The 19,245-nt window shown below is 45.7% G+C and overlaps 1 protein-coding gene and 1 long non-coding RNA gene across 2 annotated transcripts in view; one reads left to right on the top strand and one right to left on the bottom strand.

The window, feature by feature from the left end:
- The window catches only part of LOC310876896 (leucine zipper protein 2-like), a gene marked incomplete at both ends in the record, with an annotated part of 151,864 nt that overhangs the window by 93,958 nt on the left and 38,661 nt on the right, over positions 1–19,245 (bottom strand). The window lies entirely within an intron of this gene.
- Positions 10,175–13,699, top strand: LOC310855046. Its single transcript, XR_014568952.1, has 3 exons — positions 10,175–10,392; positions 13,024–13,543; positions 13,577–13,699. It is a non-coding gene; the product is annotated as an uncharacterized lncRNA (long non-coding RNA).

Here is a 19,245-nt window from a genome sequence, read left to right as displayed (position 1 = left end):
ATAATACCGGTAATATGCCGAGGCGGCAGTGCCTCAGGGATAGAGTGGCCAATAGAGCGGCTGGATGGAGAACCGTGAGGTTCGCAAGACAAAATTCAGTGTGAACTAAACATATACCGGTAGTACTATATCATACCATATTCTCAGTTCGATCCAGGGCTCCCCCAGAGTTAGACTCTGAACCCCTAATTGATCCCGATGTGCAGGTCGGTGTCTTGTATGGTTTCCTCTGCCATCGGTGTGTGACTGAATGTGTGAATGTAATGCACAATCTATGTAAAGTGCTTTGGATAAAAGCCCTATATACTGTAAATGCACCAATTTCCATTTACGGTATATAAACTCCTTGACTGTTATTATGACATACAGAAGACACTGACTCTGAGGAAGAAGATGATATTGTCTAAATACAAACCCTGGAAACATACAGCATTATAATTTGTAGAACATGGAAAGTCTGATGTTGCATGCTCTAAAAGTGTGCCCATGGGAAATGGGCACAATGAGAGAAGATGCAAATCTCCAAGAAAATCCAGAACTACTACATAGACCTGCAGATATATCGATGAAGAAAACCATGGACCAGTGTCTTCAGTATGTCATAACTCTTATTTATTGAAAGTGATGACTTGTCATCACTTTCATTTTTTTAAAGAAAGATGTTAACTACTTCAGTGAGATTAATAAAACCTTTGACATAGATACTGGTCTGCTGTTCTAATTCTTTGTTTTATAGCTGCTATATTTCGTTTAGATATTTAGTGTTTTAGGTAGCATTTATGATATTTGTCATCATATGCAAAGAGATCTGGGTACGAGAGCAGCCGATGTACAACTTCATCAATCTTTCTGATGCTGCATGTGAAGGCCCTGTCTCTGGTACTCTGACCAGTGACCATGTGAAGGCCCTGTCTCTGGTACTCTGACCAGTGACCATGTGAAGGCCCTGTCTCTGGTACTCTGACCAGTGACCATGTGAAGGCCCTGGCTCTGGTACTCTGACCAGTGACCATGTGAAGGCCCTGTCTCTGGTACTCTGACCAGTGACCATGTGAAGGCCCTGTCTCTGGTACTCTGACCAGTGACCATGTGAAGGCCCTGTCTCTGGTACTCTGACCAGTGACCATGTGAAGGCCCTGTCTCTGGTACTCTGACCAGTGACCATGTGAAGGCCCTGTCTCTGGTACTCTGACCAGTGACCATGTGAAGGCCCTGTCTCTGGTACTCTGACCAGTGACCATGTGAAGGCCCTGTCTCTGGTACTCTGACCAGTGACCATGTGAAGGCCCTGTCTCTGGTACTCTGACCAGTGACCATGTGAAGGCCCTGTCTCTGGTACTCTGACCAGTAGTCCTGGTTTTGTCTATGAACTGATTGCACAAGACCGCAATGACTTTTTTGTGCTATCCCTTTTCGACTGATTGTATGACTGTACTCTGTTGCTGTTTTTACATTTATGTCTAATAAACTATTAAATCCATCAATCAATCAATCAATCAATTGTGCTGGCCTTCCCACAAATGAAACAATATATTTGTATATATATATTTATATATATATATATATATTATATATTTGTTAATCAGTGTTGTATCCTATTCAACAATGGTGTACCCTATTCAGTCTTCTTGACGAGACGGCATGCTCTCACTCTGGTCTTACTGGAGTAGTTTTCTCAACATGATACAGTATATGATGAGGAGAGGAGAGTATTGAATTTGGGTTTGCCAGGGTTTTATGAACATCATCTCTCTGTTGAACAACAGTTAGTATGTGTTGAAGGTCTTCTGCCGTGGGCTTTATACATTATGGGTCTTGTTTCATGCTTTTTTCCAACTGTTTAGCAAAGATGATACAAAGATTTGGATCCAATATTCCATTTTGGTAAAATTTTAAAGACACACTTCAGAATTTGTACAGTATCTATGTTGTGCATTACATGCACTATTTTTAGGCTATAGTATATGTGCAGTAACCATATTACAAGTGATACTAATTAAGTCTATTTTCCATTCTGGTGAAACAGTGTCAGGGCTTCTGCTTTTGTCAGTGTAGACTGGACAGGCAGTAGGCTCTGTTACACTAAAGAGAACTAAATGCTAGGTCACTCTCCACTCCAGTCAGCTAAATAGCTACTTGATTTGACAAGGTTCATCTCATCTTTTCACATTCCAAAATATGTGAAATGATTTTACCGGTCATTTTATGAAGAAAGCCACATACTGTAGTATAACTTGACTGTAACCAAATAACTCAAATAACAGAAATGAATAACTTGATTATCTATATTTAGGAGGATAATATTGAGATTTGAGCTTGATCCAGGTCATGTGCTGCAACATAATAATAGTTAGTAGTTCCAATCTAGGCTTGCATATTTCTCTATTGAAGCGGCATCTATTTCTTCACAATTTCTCATTTCTCAAGTTTGAGACATTTCATACATTTTAGGGACTTCTACTCAAGTGATTTGTTTATGTTTTCCCACCCTTGATAAGTGAAGTAAAAATAAAACTAATGTGATACTGTAGATTTCATTAGTTTTATTTCCCCCCGTTTGGGACACCATATACGTTTTGTGGCATAACTCCACAATTATGCAAGCTACATTTACACAATTGGTATTGCTGGATTCAGTAGAACCTCACCTTTCCTACAAGCCATCATATGTGTTGCTATGACAATCCATTCCAGAGTCACTACAAAGTAGAGAAGACATCTACATAGATGTACAATTCCGCCTACTGTAAGTATGTGTTCAAATGACTATATCTCATATTGACATTCAGATATTGACATTCAGTCTTTTCTAGAATGTAGAGGTATGTTCTGGCTTCAAGTATGCCAAGTTTTGAACCTCTCAGAGCTTCCATTGTTAATCTACATGCCTTTAAGTGCCTCAACCACCAGACGGACAGGCTTTATTTTTAGTTTGAAGTGTATAACTTTAAATAACAATTTCACCACCTTTGCAGTAAAATATTTTTATACAAGAATCCATTTCATGTATGGGAGGCCTTAGAGATGAGGAAAAACTATGTTGTGTTTGGTCCTAACTCCGGTAGGGGTATGCCGACTTCTGGGGGCCATTGTCGCAGTACTATAACCCCACACAACACAAGTTACACAACTCAACCGCAACACCCTGAAACAAAGCATATTACAGCCTGTCAGAACACTCAGATATAGAATCAACAAAAGGTTATAAGAATGGCAAAGTTAAAGCCCAGATCATAAATAATCCAATAGCTGTGGGAGACATACTAGAAGACAGCAATACAATAAGTAAACCCTCAAGCATCAAACCATTGAAGGACTAAAAACAAAAGTGGACAACAATTCTTCCCTGCCAGGGACTGATAAAACAATATCTACAGGATATATTTGCCAAAAGAATCCAATGCCAGCCATTCAACATTGGGTGCATTTATGTTTTAAGTATGACTAAAATGATCTTGTTTTTGCTGAATAAAATGTAACCCTTCCACGGAAATAACCCGTCCACAGCACAAGCTCACAACGAGTCACCATGTGCTGTGAGCTTGTAGATCGGCTATTATATTTTAGTATAGGGTTTAAAAGTTGTTGAAAGTACTTTATTTGTTTATTTAGATGTAACAATTCATATCATAGTTGTATAGTAAGTACATTGTCCTATTCTATTCATATTACAACTTGTATCTCTATTGGCACAATTAATTTACTATTGTAATAAATATTGTAAACTACAATATATCGTATTTACGTGTTTTCAATGCTGTATAGTGTATAAAATATGCTGTGGTACTGAACACCAACCAGGACGAGCACATCACCAACAAGCTCCCCTCTACGTGCTCTACTATACTGAAAGCACTTGAAGGAATATGATTAAAAGCTCACATTTCATATTCATTCAGATGCTGGTGCAGAAAGCACAAATGAGCTGGCCAGATGTATGGAGAACCGAGCAGACTGGAGACACCGATGGAGGGCTTGTCTGAGGACGACGTAGAGAGAGATAAAAAGTCAAACGCATTACTGAGTATGATAAAAAACATTTCACAGCGAGAACATATTTAATGTCAGGGACATTTTTAATAGCCTAGATCAAATTTAGCAAACGCAACGCACAAATATGTACATTATGACATCATGATGTATTTGTCAATATAGACACTTAAGCCTATGGTACAACAACACCACTATTTCCACCACAATGTGCAACTGGAAATAAATCGAATCGTTGTATTGCTGTAATGCCAGACCCCTTTGTTCGAAGGAAATAACCAATTCTCAAAAGCATGTTTCTCAGTTAATAGACAAAGATACTATAACAGTTTCGCATAAGCACATTTTACCTTTTCATCTGCATGAGGACATCAGGTGAAATCACACTGATGAACCGTTCTGCAGGAACCTTTGGCTAATTACATTGGGATTGAGGGGTGAGTTTTTGATTTCATCAAAGTCAAAGGAATTGACACGGGACCCAGGAGATCAAGCCCTGAGCAGAGCGTTTGCTGGAGCCTAGTTTGGATAATGATCTGCAGCCTCTGGGCAGTAATCTAGCGTAAGAGGCCAGTGTGACAATGCATGAATTCCACTCCCGTCGCCCAAATCCCTCAAAGTGAATTGCTATTAACCTTGTGATGGCGAATGACTTTTATTAGCCCACATGGAGCGAGTGAGGAGCCGTTTTCTGCACATGATAGATAAAGAATTCCAATATCTCTCACTGATCACATAGATTAGATGTAAGGTGTGTCACATTTATGGTTTGGGATTAGGGGAATTTGGTACAAATGTCATTACCAGCGGCAGCGAGTAAAAAAACAACAGACATTGAAGTAATAATTTAACAGCTGCTGTTTTTGTTTACATGCCACTTTCACAACTAACGGCTATAACCTTTCTGTATAAACATTATGGAAAATACACAGGGGAAAACAGCTATTCAAAGAGAGCAATAAAGCCAGCTCAGTTAATGAAAGGGGAGAATATTTATTGTAGCCTTGGAGAGCAAACATCTGACCATCTATTTAATCACTAATTTTTTTTTTTCTCCTTTTTTTCCCTTCTTTTTTATAATATATTCATATATTTGGTTTTGACAAATAATACGATTTATAGGCCATTATAATTATAAATAATGGCCAGAGTCATATTTGTCCGTTTCTCCATTTGCAACAATTAGTCAATATAATGTCTTTTGAACATTCATAAATGGAAGGCAAAAATTAGTACGCTCAATTGTTGATCATTAACTATTCACAATGGTATCACAATACCGTTGCTGTCTTTTTTATTTTTTATTTTACATAAATCAGTGCTATTGAACACCCTTTAAGGGCTGTATTTTGCGTGTCTTAAGTACCTGGTCTTATTCCCTAACTTGAGTAAACTAAAGACCTGGAGGCGTGATCAATGCTCTTTGGCCACTCAGAATAGCCAAATGGCATTGATCACGCCTCCAGGTCTTTAGTTTACTCAAGTTAGGGAATAAGACCTGGTACTTAAGACACGCAAAATACAGCCCAATTTATGTCTGTGTTGTTTTGAAAATATTGAACCAATGGAAAGACAACTAACTCCACTACCTCTCCCTCTCTCATGCAAGCAATTGACAATATATAAAGTCACAACACCAACTTTGATGAGGCAGTACTGCTTTGTTGTCAAAATATAAGGTTTTCTAAATATCCTGAAAAATGTGTATTTTTCATTTCCTGAAATCTTTTGGGGTTAGGTGGTTTCCTCCCGACAGCAGAGATATAGCCTACTATAGTGCATTTTAGCAGCAGAAAATGAACATTGTGTCTTCAGTTTCACAGAGAAGAGGTTTCATTTGACATCATTGTGGTTTCATTCTGGCCTAACATCCCCCTGATTACATTATGTTATTGATTCTTGCCAGAGCTGTGAAGGTCACCAGCGAGGTCACACTATTCATATCACTGGACTCACATAGGCTGACCTTCAAAGCAATGCTCATCCACACCCAAATCCTCTGGGTCTACAAATGGAACAATTTGTAGACAAAGAGTTGAGAAAACTTTCGTACAGCTAGAGCTAGAGGCTTATAGTAGCAAACTGTGCGTAGGTGAGTGCACATCAATAATAAAATAGAAAAATATGCCCGCACACTATTGATACAAGTGGATAATTGATTTAAAGTAGGCAGTGTTCGGATTACTGATCACCTTCCTGAGGTGTCAGTGACCGAAACGTTGTCTACTTCAAATAAATTATCCACTTGTAGATCAGATCAACAGTGTGTGGGCGTATTTTTCTATTTTATTATTGATGTACACTGCTGATTTTCTCTTTTCTCCGTTGTACATAGCATTTTCAATTTGTTGATATGACATTGTTCTGCCCTCTAATGGCAAATGTTGCTAGAGCCACCTACTAGCCACTCAATTTATGTCATACAACAGGTGTACTGTGTACAGTGTGTTCATGCATAATTGATTTATGAGCTATGATAGATTAAGATTTTCATTGTGTAGATTTGAATAGCTCTTTCTTTTTTATAGATTTACTCCATTTATTGGTGATGTGAAGTGTGACATTGTGCCTGACATGTGCCTGACTCCCATGTCATTTTTAAAGGAGTTTGGCTGACTGTCTAACTATGTACACTAATGCACACATAGCGAGGACAGTACAGACATGTATTATGTTACAGGGGGGGAAAAGTGTTCCAATGGATACAATGTTAAGTATTATTTAGTCACAAGCTCTTGTCGATACTTTTCATTGGTTTAATATTCATAAAACCCACAGACGCAACCACTTTCAACCCGGCGTCACCATTTTCGGAATTGTCATAGGCAAATATTTTCTGAAATGTTCTAAAAATCGTTTCAGCTTATTTTTGTACGACACTGTCATACAAACAAGGATAAAGTAAGGCATCAACATAAAAAAAGATGAAATATAGAGATACCCTGCATCGTTCTGCCAACAGTGACAATATGAACAGAGCAGTTCCACCTCTGATGGAGATCAGTGGCATTTGGTCTGTGCTGCTCTCAACTAATACGGTGTATAGGGGGGAATATATAGGGGTAATATTTCACAGCAAACATCTCAATATAGTTGAAATGAGGCATCTTTACTATATCGAGTTGTTTGCTGTGAAATATTCCCCCTATATATCCCCCCCCCCCATAGTATACTATACAGTTCTCAGTTGAGAGCAGCACAAACCAAATGCCACTGATCTCCATCAGAGGTGGAACTGCTCTGTTCATAGTGTCGCTGTAGGCAGAGAAGCATGTGTTTGGTCCCACGTACTAACAGTCCTACAGTCATGCCTCATGAGTCAGACACCCTACCCAAAACCTAACCCTAAACCTAACCTCACAGGAAGCCACAGGTTATAGTTTTAACCCGCAGCACAGGTTCGTTTGAACCTGCCGCGCATATCGGGAGCTACGGGTGAGTTTTAAACCGCAACACGGGTTAGTTGTAACCGGCAGTGCATGTCGTGAGCGACGTTGTTGTCGAACTAATACCCGTCTGTTGGACTGTTAGTAGCCTATGTCTAACCAACGTACAGTAGGCACCCATTCATACAGTACAGGTTGATGCTTACACACGTGGTGAAAAATATATCTACATAGTTTGTTTTACTTTGTATGCAGATTTATCAGCATCTATCGGAACAATATAGTGACAAAGGTGACAAGAAGCAATACAGTGAGAGACCACACAGCTAATCTAAGCAACTGTATGTCAGTCTAAAGTTTTTAAATGCAAAAAACAGAGAAACAATAGCTGCATGGTGGCAGCTTTTCTTGAACTACATGCTTGTACTTTCGCTACATCAAACATATCCTTTTTTAAACTCAGAGGCCTTGTGCACCTTGTTTATTAGGCCATGGATACTGGATAACCCAGATCAGTCATGATGTTGCACATTAACTGTAGTGAGATGCTCACATATGTAGATTTAAATAGGATCCCCTTTAGAATTAATGTTCTTCACATCAACACACATCGCTGTACCGCACTGTTGTGACGAATAGAGAGTTGAGCCAGAAGGCAAAGCTCTCTGTCTACCGAGCAATCTTCGTTCCTACTCTCACCTATGGTCATGAAGTGTGGGTCATGACCGAAAGAATAAGGTCACAAATACAATTTACAATTAACCCTTTTACTGCTGCCATTTATTGAGAAATTAGGACCTAATTCATGCCAGCATTTTTTTAATTTGAGCTCTTATTTTGAAAAGCCACATTTTGCCTCAACCGGAAGTGAGCTTATCCCTGCCAGCTTTACGTTGCCAAGACAACCTTTGTTTACATGATCGAATCATGCCGGTACATTTTAGCACTCCACAACGTCGGCTCGTGCCGTCAAAGAAACGCTGTTTTGACCAAAAATGCCATCTGGGACAAGGAATAGGAGATACAGGCGATTGAAAGAAACGGATAGAATGGATTCTTATGGCGACGGTGAATTAATATGAACGATCGAGTGCAGTGCTAACAACACTGCTAGCTAACCGGCTAACGTGAGTAGCATTATGGCTTGATCAATCATAAGCACTATAAAAGAGCAATTGCCGAAGGGCTTCGGCAATGGCAGCAAGCGTTAATATCAAATTAATGCTTCAATTGCCGAAGGGCTTCGGCAATGGCAGGAAGACGGTTAAGGCATTTAGCAGACGCTCTTAATCCAGAGCGATTTACATTAGGCAAGAACAAAAAAGCATGGGAATACATTACATTATATAGAATGCATTTATCATGAAACATGCGTAAGCTAAGAACGTAACTAGAACATATCTATATAATGACACTATAAATATAAACTATACATATAGCATGGGAATACATCACATATATAGAATGCATTCATCATGAAACATGTGTAAACTAAGAACATAACTAGAACATATCTATATAAGGACACTAGTATAAACTATAACTATACTATGCATAAGTCTGTTTCAAATGCTATCTAAGTCTAAAAAGTGCTATCTTAAGGGGGTAGGGCAAGTACTATGGGCCATGATGGAGTCTGAAAAGGTGGGTTTTCAGACTATGGCAGAAGATTTGGAGTGATGCTGCAGTTCAAGGTTCAAGGTTGTCTTTATTTGTCTCCCTTGGGAGAAATTTGTCTTGGAGACAGAGTCACAGCTGCATACAAATAACAGACACGTTCACATACGAAAAGGAAAAACACCATGAAACACCCACATACACAGCCACCAGTACCTTTGACTTTGAGAAGCCCCTGTAGGCCTACTGCTACTGCTGAAAGGGTTTTTCATTTGATTGTCTCTGCCCAGAGGACAAGATGGCATCCAACCAACAGGTATTTAGAGGCAGTGGACCAACTCGTTTTATCTCGAAATGTAGGCCTGTAATAGATCCAGACATTATCGTAATACCATGCTGACTGCTGAATGGGCTGATTGTTCTCTATCGTGTTCGAGACTGGCTCTCCACTACATATTATTAAATATGTACGGGAACTGACCCCACAGGGCAGTGTTCATGGATATCTCTTTAAGACACATATACTATGGTGGCCCTGCCCAGATTGCCAATCAGCGGGCTATTTAAGCCCCATCTGTGCAGAGCCACTTCGATTTTTTCATTTCCACGAGCAGACGTTTCGTGTATCTCAGCAGTTTTGACACTTATTAAACAATATATATATATATATATATTTAGAACATACAGCTGCGTGGCACACAGTCCGCTTACCGGAGGTAAGAAGAGAGCCGGTCGTCGTTACGACTCCTCTCAGGGCGCCGCGTAGCTCCATCGAGAAATCAAACAAAACAGCAACAGCAACAAGCTGCAGTGCCTAATCCGCTAGACAGTGGAGGAAGCCTCAGCCTGTCCGTGCGTCCGTCCCTAGTGAAACCCGACCACGTTGGGGGAAACTAGGAGACGGCGTTCGGTGTGGCCAAAGCCAAGCGCGAAGCCGACCACGTTGGCGACGCCTTGGTTCCCTGGCTGCAGAAGCGGTGAGAGAGCCGGTCGTCTCGACGACTCCTCTCAGGGCGCCGCGTAGCTCTACTGATAAAACAGCAGCAACAACAAGCTCAGTGCCGAATCCGCTAGACAGTGGAGGAAGCCTCAGTCTTGTCCGTGCGTCCGCTCCCTGGGACGGCGTTCGGTGTGGCCAAAGCCAAGTGCGAAGCCGACCACGTTGGCGATGCCTTGGTTCCCTGGCTGCAGAAGCGCTGTGAGACCCCGAGCGAAACCGACCTCGTCGGTGGACCTCCTGGTTGATCATCGCGGCTGTACACCGTTGCGGCGGGTAGCGGGGTAGAACCCAGAGGAGCTGACCTAGTCGGCGTACTCTGAGGCCATCTACAGTCGCTGATCGTTGCCGCCGCGGTCCGGCCAGACCACACGGCAGAGAGTGTAAACAAACAATTCCAGCGTGTTCCACTTCCTCATTGACAGGTTGACATGAGCGTCATAGTGTAGGAGGGATTCCCGTCAGGGACGGCTGCCCAGACTGCACTGTGCCTCATGGTTCACAAGAGGGCGGTGTGGCTCAAAGATCAGGAGACAAAAACTCCCGATGACCCACCGTGTCAGGCGCTGCAATTAAATCGCTTACTCTGTCACAATTGGTTCTGGTTAATATATACTTATATGCTTATAAGTATGATAATGGCTACAACACCACACTATGCATGTGTACTTGTAGGCCTACTGGAATGATATACAAAAGCTCCAGTGTGCTTAATGTCAGATGGTTTTGTGCTAGAGCGCCTCAGAGCGGCTGAGCAGTTTATGTACAACCTCTTCCAGAGGTCCATAACTCTGCTGGTGACACAAAACAAACTGTGGACATTGATTTGGTATGGACTCTGTCCTAACAAAGAGAGAGCACACTGAGAATCCGTGTCATGGGGATGTCTTAGGGTACCATGTTGCCTTGATTCGTTTATGCAGCATTGTGAGATTCTGCAAAGGGTAGATTATGACCCCTCACGTTCAAGCAATTACTATGTGCCCACTCCCTGTTGAGCACAGTCCGAGTTAAAATATGGTGTACAATACAAGATGTATACATATATGTATATATAGGTACACATATAATAAATAATATAGGTATATGAATATATCTATATAGAGACAAGAGGAGATGGAAACAGCAGGGGTTTCTCAGGCTGCATGTGGAGCTCACATGCCCACAGAGGATGGCCATGACCAGTGTGTGTCCTGCGGGGGCCCTGGTATGAGGACCCCGCCCCCGGTACGAATGGTCTCATCCTTCCAGCTGAAGCTGGAGGGGCCATGGGGGCCTGTTTTTAGAGGCAAAAGACCAGTCGTTTCCACTGACAGACTAAAATGTCCCATAGAAATGTCATTTTTATGTGAACATGTATGCTAATTGTATACAGCTGTGACTCTGTCTCCAAGACAATTTTTTCTCAAGGGAGATAAATAAAGACTACCTTGAACCTTGTCCCAGGTTGGCAGAGCTGGGTGAGCTAAGCTCAGGCTATAGCTCCACCTCTTTCCTGCCCTGCCTGGTATGGACAGGTCTGTAAAGAAGGATTTAGTGAAAGTTTTCTGTGAGACTACTTACGAGTGTCAGCAGCCTATTAATGCACTACAGTGTGCAGTTTAGGGAGCGAGCGTTGACTCGCCCTCTCGGGCTAGCTGTTGTCTCGTTTGAAGGTGAGACTAACAAAATTCCTTGGGGTCAGACGGCCATTAGAGCACACTATACACTACAGGGTATGGTTTATTGTTTATTGAATGGATCCCCGTTAGCTGATGCCGAGGCGACAGCTAATCTTCCTGGGGTCCATATGAAACGGACATACAAAAAGTACATGAATACATGTATTGTTGGTGTTACGCCAGCTTACACGCCTGTGATGTAGTTCGGTATTGTGGGTCTGGGTTCAGTGACACAAACAGAACGTGCTGGGTCAGTCGAATGTTTCCCTTTATGTTGGGCAGTCATCATAGCGCACTATACTGTCATATTTCTGGCGAGGCGTCAGCTCACGCGACAGTGGTGTAGTTCTGTCACAGACAGGACATGCTGTGTCTGTCCGATGTTTGGTGACACAGACATGACATGCTGGGTCTGCCAGGAAGTATGCCTGAATCTCAGCCATTGTCACACTATAGGGCGTATTGCTGACGGGGTCAGCTCATGCGTCCGGGGTGTAGTTCTGTCACAGACAGGACGTGCTGTGTCTGTCCGACGTTTGGTTGAAGGCAAATTATGCAGGCATTATAGCGCACTATACTGTCGTATTGCTGGCGGGGCGCCTGCTTACGCGACCGTGGTGTAGTTCTGTCTGTGGATCTGGTTCCCCAGTGACACAGACATGACATGCTGGGTCTGCCAGGAAGTATGCCTGAATCTCAGCCATTGGCACACTATATGGCGTATTGCTGACGGGGTCAGCTCATGCGTCCGTGGTGTAGTTTCACGGTGAAGCCGGGCTCAGTAACACAGCAGAGCGTGCTGTGGCTGTCGGGCAGAGCACACGATACAGTATACAGTGTCACGGCGAGCCGTTTACGCACCTGGGTGTGACTCTGCGGGGTAGAATCCGGTTACCGGTCTGAAACCACAGAGAAAGCTCTTCTCATCCAGAGAAGTCACGAAGTCATGGCTATCTAGGCGCAGCTAGCCAACACAGGGCCATTTTGTCAATGCCACCGTCACCTACTTACACGGCGCTTCGGTGACCATAAGGGCCCTGACCTTATTGAGGAGCTACAGCGACTGGCTTCATGCTTCCCAGGCAGTAGCAGCGGGCAAGACTATTCGGGTGTGGCGCCTTCGGTTTCCACAGTCCGAGCTGCAGCAGGAAGGCCGAGCTCGTCCAATGAAGCTGCCTGTTTAGCCATTGGCCTGGTTAGGCCAGGAGGTCAGTGCATTGCTCCAACAAGCTAAGAAGGCTTGTGCAGATGAACAGATGCAGGAGGTGATGGCAGGAATGCTCCATCATGAGCAACTTGCCTCAACGGCTCCTCAGGCTGCGCAACCCCAGTTAGGTTTGGCAGCTCCAGGGGCCTACGGGTCCGGTTGGAGGCCAACCGGCGGGGTATGGCTAGATGTGCTCAGCACACCGAGCCCACTCCTCAGTCCTGACAGTTCAGGGAACCCAGCCCCCACATGCTGTCTCTCGAGACAGTGGCGGTCAATTCAGGTGGACCCCTGAGTAGGTTCCACCATGTCAAGGGTTGTATCACTCTCGAGGTCGTCCTCAGACGAGCCCTCCATCGTCGTTTCCAGTCATCCTGGTTCTCCATCTGGTCAGTTTGTTGGTACTTTGCGCTCCGGCGTCATTCTTGAGTACATCCACGTATGTTAGCGTGGGACGTCCTCGTGACCGGTGCCTGTTTGTTGGATCCCACAGCACTAGTTTGCTGGCTGGCATCTCTTGGCAGTGGAGCCAGCTGGTGCCTCCGCCCCTTAGGGCTGAGGGCGGCCACGGTGCACTGCGTCCCCCCGGCTCCCCTGAACATGCGGCCAGTGCATTATCTGTCCTTTACGGTCAGGCACTATGCAGGCGTATTGCTGACAGTGTCAGTTTACATGTATGAAACGTGTATAGTTACGCCAGTTCACACAGCAGAGTGAGTGTGAAAAGACTGTCATGGGGGAGCAGAACCACCAGAAGGGCGTATTACGGCATGGCCGTTAAGCGCCTGGGTGTAATTGTGTGGGGGAAACCGGTTATCGGAGCCACGGAGTGAGCTCCCTCCTCGTCCGGGGGTAATGGGCTATGCCGGTGACCTTGTGACACGGCGGACCACTGTCCCACACAAGGTCAACACAAGGATCACCCAGTTACTGAAGGGTGCTCGCACATTAGGTCGGCAGTCCCCCCACGGGAGGTGGTACTGTCTGCCTTGCGGCATGAGCCAATTAAGCGGGGACACTTGGGTGGCTTCTCGCAGGACAGCATTCTTGCTGTTAGCAGTGTCAGCCACAAGAATGTCCCTATGAGTGCATGAAGGATGCTGCCACTTCCTGCATGGCATTGGTTAGGTGGTGCTGGCACCAATCCCTGCATTCTATACCATAACGGCCTGATCAGAGTACGAGCCAGTCAGCCTGTTGAGTTGCACCCTCCCCACCCTCCTAAGCAGGGTGGTAAAGCAGGATTGCAGTCACGGTTGGGCCCTGTCAGGGCCTCTAATGGGCCAAACTGTTTTAAGCAGATGGTCTCCAAGACTGGGCTCCCTCATTGGGTTGTGAAACAATCTAGCAGGCATATAGGTTGGCAGGGATGTGGGCACAATCCGTGCAGGGCCTTGTGGCCCATGCACTGATGACGAGATGTCCCTCTATCTGAGATCTGTGTGACGGACTCTGTGTCGATGCCGTCCGCATTTAGCAGGTTATACCAGTGTGGTATCCATGTGACAGCCAGCACCCTCCTCACTGAGTGGGCTGGGCTCCGCATCAGGACACGGCTTCAACAGTCTGTTGGCCTACTGTCCGAAGGGCTGACTTGAGCGGGAGTGCATGACTGCAGACTGCAGTAACCTGGTTACATTTCCCGAATTGCACCCTGGTGCTCAGAGGAGCTCAGGTTAGGGCCCCACCAGTCCTGTTTGGGGGCCAGGCCGTTAGCCCTGGAGGCTCTATGATGAGCCCCCTTAAAATCGTTTAGTCAGTGAGCCTGACATGCTGTCACTCAAGACAGCAGTATTATATAGTCACGTCTGCAAGGAGAAATGTGGGAGTTGTGAGCGCTGTCAACCCCTGACACGCTCGGCCGGGTGATGGAGTAGTTTTACACCTCGACCCAACCTTCTCCCCAAGGTTCTCTCAGGGGCACATCTCAATCAGGTGATTGAGCTCTGTCCTCTCTTTACATGCAGACGGATGAAGTGTGCAGTGGTGTATCTCTGACAGAGATCTACACAGCAGTGACATGGGCGACTCTGCCTACATTCACCCTGTCCTACCGATGGAACGTGGTGGCATCCGCTCCCCCTGTGGGAGTCGCTCCTGCGTGCTACTCAGCGGTAGGGTCACCGGCACCTTGACCGGTCAGGTCGGCCGGGCATCTGACGGGCTGGCTTGAGCAGCCCTTCACCCCGGTGGTCACTGGCCTAGCATCGTGCTGGGCCAGCTGAGCCTAGGTGGCGTCTTGCGCCTAGGCCACGAGTATTACTTACTTGGTATGAATACTGAAGTTTTGGAGCATTTTGGCGAGCACCTGTGACTCATGGCGCTCACCACTTATAGGCTCGGATGGAATTCAGGTTAAACTGCCTCGGGCTGCCGCGGGGGCAGCTGGTCTGCTTATTTCCTCGCGGTGTGTCTTAGAGAGTTCCCGTACATATTTAATAATATGTAGTGGAGAGCCAGTCTCGAACACGATAGAGAACGGAGGGTTACACTGTAACCCGGGTTCTCTGAGTGGAGAGACTGGCTCTCCACGAAAGAGCCGCTTCCGAAATTCGTGTCAATCAAGTTAATCGAAGTGGCTCTGCACAGATGGGGCTTAAATAGCCCGCTGATTGGCAATCTGGGCAGGGCCACCATAGTATATGTGTCTTAAAGAGATATCCATGAACACTGCCCTGTGGGGTCAGTTCCCGTACATATTTAATAATATGTAGTGGAGAGCCAGTCTCTCCACTCAGAGAACCCGGGTTACAGTGTAACCCTCCGATATACATTGTACTGCAATAACTTAATGTTGAAGATTCACTGACCACTTGTAGATTGCCATTTTTAAGCTATTTCGCAATAGAGGTGTCACAGATCAGAATCAATTTTAGGGGTCCAGCGCCCTAGTCTTTCATGACAGTGTAAATAGGAAAACATGTATACAAATTTATTAGGTTTAGAATTAATTTGACAATGATTCATAGAGTATATACTATTGGAAGTGTAGAAATGGATTATTAAAAAGATTATTCACAAGAGCGTGGCAATTCACAAGAGCGCCTCCTCCCGTGGTGGTTGGTTGAGCCTTCTTCATCTCTTATGTATGTTACTCACATGTAAAAGGACTGACACAATCAATGCCATGATCATCACTCTATAGCAGCTCCATGCAGGGCGATTTTGGAGAATCTATGCTTTTATATCCATCAATATGGTTTCTTTGGTGGGGATATGTTTTTCTGTTTTGTTTTGTTTTCTCTTACTTTTTTTCTTTCTATTGTTAAAGGCCAATTATACAACAGGTCGTTTCGAGGAAGCAATCTGATTGGTTGAAACAGCCTTCCAGCCGTGGTTCAAACGAGCACCAATCCACACCTAATCTGTTCTCCCAGAGCGCAGCAAACTCGGTGGCTAGGCTAGCTAGTTTCTTGGGCCATTTGTGGTCGTGGTGACGTTTTTTTCAGCAAATGTCTTAGTTTTAAGGGTAACTGTTGTATAACTTCTGTGTTGCTTTCGGAACTCGCCCTGCGGGCTCGTTCCTGCAGCAGCGCAGGCATGCATTAATGACGTTAAACCACCTCCTCTCGTGTAATAATATCACTTAAGTATAGGAGTATTAGTCCTTGCGTGCGGTTAGGGTTGGAGACAGCTCAAAGGAGAAGTCTGCTTGCTGGCTTGGCAATCCACACAGAGGAGGCAGTTTTCGTCTTCGGCGTTAACGTGTGCTGCCGTTCCTCTTGTCGTCCCTCCAAATCTCTCTAAACGTTGTAAACAACACTGGTGTGTGCAACCGTGCATCCCTCGCTCCCCAGCCTACCCAGCACTCGGTTTATAAACAAACATGTTAAATGTTGTATTAATCACGTTGCCATATTGCTCATTACTAATACAGGTGGATGTAACGCCGCCGGCAAGTACAAGCGATGCCTACGGCACAGTTTCTGTAGGCTATATTTTAATTGGACAGCATTTATAATGGCGGGTTCAGTCGGTGCACATACTTGACATCCATCCGTCCATCTGCTCTCTCTCTCTCTCTATCTCTCTCTCTACACATCTCTGTAGCTAAGCTTTGATTACTAGATACAGTAAGTATTGTGCGTGTACACAGTAAGTGCGTCTGCGCGTGTGTGCATATTATGAGTCACAGTAATGATTTTTTCTTTTCAGGGTATTGTGTCCTGGAATGGCGGTTGTCCGGGTCAGGGTTTTAACCACTTGAACCCTATAGAGTAGTTCATCCCTATTCTGAGGAGAACATTGTAGATCTATAAAGCACACGACGCCTCGCAATGTCGCTACACCTCCCTCCTTGCAGAATTCCCCGAGAGTGGGAGAAGTTATGAATTCATAATATTGTAACGAGGGAACTTCCATCCTGTGCCTTGCTACTGTAAGCCTATAGTGTGTGTAGTTACTAAGTCTAATGTGTTCTGATTGGATCTTAGCCTCAGAGGGTTCTGGGTAGTTTCTGTGGAGCCCGCCAGTTTAGTGTGTTGTTTTCCGGTTTTCTATGTGTATGGACGTCTGAGTGATTCCTCCTCCGTCTCTGCCTGAGAACCACGAACCGACAACAACCAAAGAAAGACTTATGCAAAGAGTGTGAGTTTAACTATACTTGCCGTTATTTGTGGCAAGTTCTGTCAACATTATCTGCAACAGTTCTGTAACTCTGCCGACGTTCTGACAAGTAAACATCCTATGGAAACACTTGTTGTTGTGGCATCATTACAACTCGCCTCCAATGCACCACATAATTAAGTCCACAACAAATGGTGACAGAAGTGAGATTTTTGAATAAGGACACTGCAACTGCATGACTAGCCTGTATGCTAGCAGTTGGATTTACGTTCTGTGGCTAAGTTAGAAGACGTCTTTATAACAACAACAAAGACACGTTCCCTTCCTGGAACTGCCTGGGTCACGTGACCGCAGCCCGGTCTGAGGATAACGTCGCTAATCAAAAGGAGCTGCAAGCCACTGCATCATCTTTCTCACAGAAGACAAGCACAGCACAGGCTCGCAAATAATCGCCGCCGCCGCTATATCTCCGCCTGGACAGGTGAAGAAAAAGTTATATATAAAAAAAAAAAATTAACAAAGTTGAAAAAAAAAGTCAAGAAGAGGAGAGATGGGTAGCCAAGAACAGGTACCAGCGTGGCTAGGCAACTTTTTGCTACAAATGCAGGATCAACACATGAAAATTATGCAGCAGCAGACAGACAGATTTTGTCAGCAACTGGAGAGGCTGGGGGGTTTACCCTCGGGCCATGGCCTTGTGGGTACTGATGGAGAAGGGCCCATCCGGGTCTACGGGCTGCTACCCCTCGGCGCCGACCCCTCTGCCACCTGGAAGCAGCCGGCTGGCGGCGTCCCTGGGGCCGGTGAACGGCGAACATCGGATGAGGCACCTCCTGAAACCTCTCCAGGATGGCCACCATCAGTTGGGGTTCCCGGGACGTCTCCTGACCCTCATATGTCCAGCCCTTGTCCTCCTGGGAATCTGCCCGGCCTGCGGCCACCAGATACTCTCCCCAGCCCTCATCCTCTGGAGGGTCTGCTCAGCCTTCATCCTCAGGAGGGCCTGCCCAGCCCTCATCCTCAGGAGGGCCTGCCCAGCCTGCATTCTGACGGAGTGGCCTACCTCTTGGATGCTGGGACTGAAGAGGGAGTCGACTTCCTGCTGACGGATGGTGTGGCCTTGGCGGAGGAAGGTGAGGTGTTCATCGGGGGCGGGACAGTGCCAAGCTGGGTTGCTGGAAGTCTCGGTGGAGCCATGGAGAGCTCTCTCTCCGCCTCAGTGTCGCGGCAGCCGGTTGGCGGTATCACTGAAGCCGGTGAGCTGCGGATATCGGACGAGGCACCTCCTGTGGCCTCTGCTGGACGGCCGTCACCTGTCAGGCTTCCCAGGAAGCCCCCTAGTCCTCCTGCTGTACTCGGCCTGTATCCTCCTGAGAACCTGCCCGTCCTGCGCAGCCTGCGTCCTCCTGAAAACCTGCCCCTCCTGCACCCACCAGAGAACCTACCCAGCCTGCATCCTCCTGTGAACCGACCAGGCCTGCATCCAACGGAATACCTGCTCAACTCACATCCGCCAGAGACCCTGCTCAGCCCGCGTTCTCCTGAGAACCTGCTCAACTCACGTCCTCCAGAGACCCTGCTCAGCCTGCGTCCTCCGGAGAGCCTGCTCAGCCCGCGTTCTCCTGAGAACCTGCTCAACTCACGTCCTCCAGAGACCCTGCTCAGCCTGTGTCCTCCGGGAAGCCGGCCCAGCCTGCATTCTCTGGAGGACCTTCCCAGCCTGCACCCAGGAAGGCCTCCTGACCCCCCTACTCCACTCGCCCTTCACCCACTGGAGACTCTACTCTTCCTGCATCCAGGGAGACCCCCTAAATCTGCTAC

The sequence above is a fragment of the Protomyctophum parallelum genome (genome assembly GCF_964188405.1).
Source record: "Protomyctophum parallelum genome assembly, chromosome: 2".
Taxonomy (NCBI): Eukaryota; Metazoa; Chordata; class Actinopteri; order Myctophiformes; family Myctophidae; genus Protomyctophum; species Protomyctophum parallelum.
Note: the sequence above shows the minus strand (reverse complement) of the source record. Positions and strands in the feature narration are given on the sequence as shown.